Below are 5,516 nucleotides of genomic sequence, written 5' to 3' on the forward strand. Positions count from 1 at the left end.
CATGTCCTGAAGTTTTCTGTTCATAAAATTCCTGAGCAATGCATCGCATTTATGCGCGTAAATTTTCCAAATGGTTCTTAGCTTAACCTTGCGCTCACCGGCACTCACTCGTGCGTATCTCCTGTGTGCAGTATCGCGCTTTCTGATAGCCCGCTTAATTGAAAGCGGAAATAAAATTTCAAAGTATTTCGGTTTCAGCTTTACTCTCTCAAAATACTGGAAACTTTTTGTGACAATTTCGTTTTCAATAATTACTGCCATTTCACTGCAGGTTTTATCCAATAACTTATCTTTCCAGACGATTTCAAAAAGAGCATTTCAAAAAGGGAGAATACGTTCTGGTAAAATTTTCCACACAAACTTGTCAGCCTCTGGAGACTTATTTTTGGGCAGAAAAACCACGAATGATATTCCCTCATGGTCATTAGTGCTTGCCGGTGGACTTACAACATTAATATGGTGGATATGCCATTTAGTTGGAACAAAAACTAAATCTAAAATTTTATTTTTTTGCGTTGGAAAAGAGACAATCTGTTTCAGGTTAAACTCTTTCAACAAACTTAATAATCGTTGTCTTAGAGAAGTATTCGATGTTAAGGTCTGCCAGTCAATTTTTGGGCAATTAAAATCACCCATTAACAAAAGCCGCTGCGAATCGTTTTCTATGAATTTTTTACTTAAATATTCAAGAAAACGCGGTAAAACATCGGCGATCTCGTCTGGTGCCCCGTAGAAAACACCAACGATTATGTTAATATTGCTAATTTCGACCACAACAAACTCAAAATCATCGCTTTCAAGGTCAGATCGTCTTTAGCCTGCTAAAGACTTTTTTACTACCAGCGCTACACCACCGCCTGACCTACCAACACGTGCCCGACGAAAAACGTTGAAAGATCTAACATCCCTGAATAACTTATCTGGTAACCCAGGTTTATCTTTGGTCTCAGTGAGTCCTACTTTGTCATAACCTGAACAAAATAGCTTTACTTCATCGGATTTTGACGAGATGCCATTAATATTACAAAGCTTAATCGTTAGTTTAGATGATAAACGTTTTCTCTTATATTTATTTTTCGTTCCAGATTTCACTAGTTTAAGTTTAAATAATTTTCGTTTGTGCCTTTGGCAGTCTTCTGGAAATATTTCCAAAGTTTTACAGAAATATTGCTCGGCCAAATCTCCGCATTTAAAATCAAATTTTCACAATCAAAGAATGTGCCGACACGAGCAAAGGTGCTGCGGCGCATATCTTTTTCCGCCCTTGCTCGTACATCCACAAATCTTACTCGTATGTTTTTACTTTCGAGAAACGCTTTCAACGAATCAGCGGAGCAGTCTCTGGGTAACCCGCGCCCACAGTATTCTCTGTGGGGAACTGTGTTCAAAGTCAGCGCTTTAGCCAATGGGTCATCGCTGTTGTTACTACCCGAGCCTCTTACAGTGTTCGACCATTTGTTCTTCGAATTACTCGATACTCTCACCTTTGCCTGATTCCGGATGCTTGTGTTCCAAAACTCGCGCTGATCTTGAATCACTTTCGCATAGCTGCGCTTTCTCTCAGCCGGTTGCGTCGGCTCCGTTAATACGTATCCGGGTCGGTCGCCGCCATCTTGTGTATCAAGAACAACAGGTTCTTCAGGGTCCCCAACGGCAGCGGCATCCTGTAGATTTCTGACATTTTCCACTTCCTCGGATAGGGTTTGATGGGCATTGCGGAGATCATCAACGCCTTTAGCAATCTCTCGACTCAAATTGTCAGTGCTACCTTCTAGGGCATCCAGTCGATCACCATGCCGCTCCACGGTTTCTCCAAACGCAGGCAGGTCTGTTTCAACAAGCCGGGAAATTTCATTCTTCTGATGATAGGAGCAGCTTTCAAGGACTTCGATTTTCTTTTTGAGATCGGTGTTTTCATCCAGGATCGCTTTGATAATTGGCAGGAAATCTTTGAAGATCTTAACGTAGTTTGCAGCCGTTCCAGATTTCGGTAATCCTTCTTCAAACGTTTTCAACTGATCGTACAGTGTTCCCATTTTCCAAGATTGCGAAGACAATAGTTACAAGATAATAATAATTATTATTCACGTCATTACGAACTGCTGTACACAACTGTCTTCATTGTACACAAGTACACAAGTAAAGCACATGCTCCGTTTCAAAAGTTCCCGCCTTTTCCGCAACTTTATCTGCAGTTTCATCTTGATTTCGGGTCACTACCGTTTCCGTATTCCATTTCGTAAATTAAGAAACCTACAGTGGACTCAACACCACTCTTACGGATTTCGTAAAATGGCAGTGTCAGTTTTAACGTACTCTGTAACTATACGAATATAGAAGTGCTTCGCAGGCTGCAAATAATTCTGTGCATACTGTAGCTATTTTTCATGCATATTGATATCGTGTATCTAATATTCATAATGCTCCTCATATTCATTCTCCTCCTGAGTCAAAATTCATACTCCTATCGGCTCTCATAATAGTAATCATGCTTTGTTCCTATTGGTCATCATCCCTTTGTTCATTAGCATACATTTCTTCATCCTAATAATCATAACTAATACCTGTGCCACGAATCATACCAGTGCGCTCCTGTGCCTAATAACTATTTCTAATACTCGTACATGTATTATATTTTAGTTTTTGTAAAATTTACAAAATACCGTGTTATACAAATTTACAAATTTACAAATTTACAAATTTACAAATTTAGAAATTTACAAATATAAAATTTCAAATTTACAAATTTACAAATTTACAAATTTACAAATTTACAAATTTACAAATTTACAAATTTACAAATTTACAAATTTACAAATTTACAAATTTAATACCGTGTTTTGGTACTGACGGTAGAAGCCCGTGTAGACTCTACGGCATGCATGGTATTAACAAGGTTTTGAACTATACCGTACCGGCACCCACTTTTTCATGCATAGACAGCATAGTATCATTGCATGCACCCCTTTTTGCGCTATCTACAATAGTCTAAGTCTGTAACTGAACCCAGATTTCAGTGAATTTTCGTCCGACTGTAGAGACAATTCAGAGGAATACAACCTCTTCTAAGTTTACGGAAGCCTAGACAACAACCGAAATTTTCTAAAAGTATTCCGAAGAATACCACAAAAATAAAATCCACTCAATCAGAATTCTGAGTAGAAGTACAACGTACGTGAGTCAAATTTTATGTGTCATAATTTTCACACAAGAAAAACGATATACCGTAGAGGAGGAACTGAATAAATATGCAGTAAGAGAAACTAACTAAACATGGCTTCTACAGAGTAAATAACACATTTTCATCGCGTTACCGCATAAACTCTGTTCAATCAGTCTGAACAAATTTTTCTTTTGCCAATCAAATATTTCTTTTGATTCACTTTCATATTTATTACTTTCATACAAAGTATGTTTTTGGTTTTTCGTTTCTCCCTGTACTTCTTGGAAACTTTTAATGGCAGTTATGTACCTAAATCTCTCTTATCTGTACATATACGTTGCGACAATATTTAGATATAATGGTTTCGATCTTTTGAACGGGATTTGAATTATTCGTTAAAGAATACAGTTTTATTTGAACCGAACAGTCTATCGTCAGTCGATTTTATTGGTAGTGGAATTCCAGTTTGACGAACTTAAAGGCGAGCCAGCATAAGGAATTTGTCGAATTTATAAATATTCTGCAAAAGTACAGCAGTATGCAACAGTACTACAGTACCACAGTACAGTTATTTTTTTGTATAAAAAACAATTGTATGTACTATATTGTATGTACTATACTGTATGTAGTACTATGTACTAAATTTATTTCTGCTCTTCGGTGCATCTACTAAACCCTTATTACTTCTTGTCATGGCACTATTAATTTATTGTTTATGAACGGTTTTGTCCATTTTGGCGAAATTAGGTATGACAAGTTAACTATACACGTAAAGAGATATAATTTTATTATTATACTTCTGAATTAATGATTTTTATGTACTCTAAACTTGTATCATAATGCGTGCCTGATTTGCAATATTATCATTTCTTTTATACTGTCCTCAAGTTACCCAAAGTAACCTATAAAAATGTTTTCCCTGCATTACATATTTTTTAACTATTTTCTTTTCTTTCGTTCATGCTTGTAATCTTACTATCTCTACTCCACACTTCCCGTACGTGTTGAGAACTTCGGACTTGTCGATTAGAATGCTATGTTTATTAAAAATAAAGAACTTGAACATCTAATAATATGAACTTCGCAAGTGCGTACGCAATTCGCTATACTGATAAAGTCACAATATAATCCATAATTCACAATGGGATTTCTTTTTCTTGATTTTCTGTCTCATGTTTAGAACTTTTTTATTACAGTTACGTAATAAAGTGTACACTATACAGATATACCTTCCCTGCCTATTCCCACCACCGAACTATTTTTAACTTCCACACCATGCACCGAGCCACCGACACCACCGGACAAGCCATCCAATGCCTACGACGTGCCTCTATTCCATATCAGTTCTACTCAAGATACTTTTTCTATGCGATTTCTCCGAAACCGGACCAGTTTAGAAGCCACTAGGCTTCCCTGTCCGTTCATTTTCTACAAATTGTTCAATTTCTTTGCCAAAGCACTCTGTATATATGTACTGTTCACTCGTATGATGTTGTCCTCTTATCCCATTATTGCATTTTGTCCTTGTTCGATCGTCTTTCTTGTTTGGGCCGCGGCTTCGCTTTTGGGGGTCTGGTTGCGGACGGTTACAGAAGCGGTAGACGGACCACCTTGGCCTTTCAGTTGCCAAGTTCGGACATCGGTCTGCACTTTACCACCTCTGCTGAGCAAACCCATTTACGGCAAACAGTTCTGGTCTGAAGATCGCGAAACGTTAACTTGTTTATGTCGCGAGATGCTTAGGTAGATAGATGTGCTCGTGTTACCTAGATTTTACTCTGTAGTTGACAAACTGCTGACACAGATTAAAGTAGGGAGCAGTGAAAACCGATCCCGAATCTAAACTACAATCTGCAGAAAGGGAAGCAGCTACTACCATAAGCGAGCAGCACAGAAAATATTCTGGACGAGTAAAACTGCTTTCGTATTTCAACTGATTGTTCAGTATCGTGTTATAAGTCTTATAGCATACTTGTATGATACGGTGCATTTCCTTTAGTCTACGCTTTACAGCACAGTGTAGAATTATTTCAAAATTTTATTTTGGCCACGCCTTGTTGACCCTGGCACATGAAAAAATTTTAAGCATCATACATATCGGTTCTACCTTTGTGCAAAGAACGAGGTTTTTCAAAAATTATAGTCTCGGTAAGTGCTCTGGTGAAGCAAAACAGGGCGGGTACAGTTCATGGAGGCAATTCAAGCTGAAAACGTTTAAATTCATTTTTGGGCATCATTTATTCTCATAAAGCCAGCGGTTATATATGCGTAAGATTAGTTCGCACAAAAACTTTTTAACAATCCCGTACATCCGTTTCTATTTTAAGGTGGGCCACCGGACATCCTCGAAGAT

This window comes from Paramacrobiotus metropolitanus, unplaced genomic scaffold (genome assembly GCF_019649055.1).
Source record: "Paramacrobiotus metropolitanus isolate TYO unplaced genomic scaffold, Prichtersi_v1.0 Parri_scaffold0000081, whole genome shotgun sequence".
Lineage (NCBI taxonomy): Eukaryota > Metazoa > Tardigrada > Eutardigrada > Parachela > Macrobiotidae > Paramacrobiotus > Paramacrobiotus metropolitanus.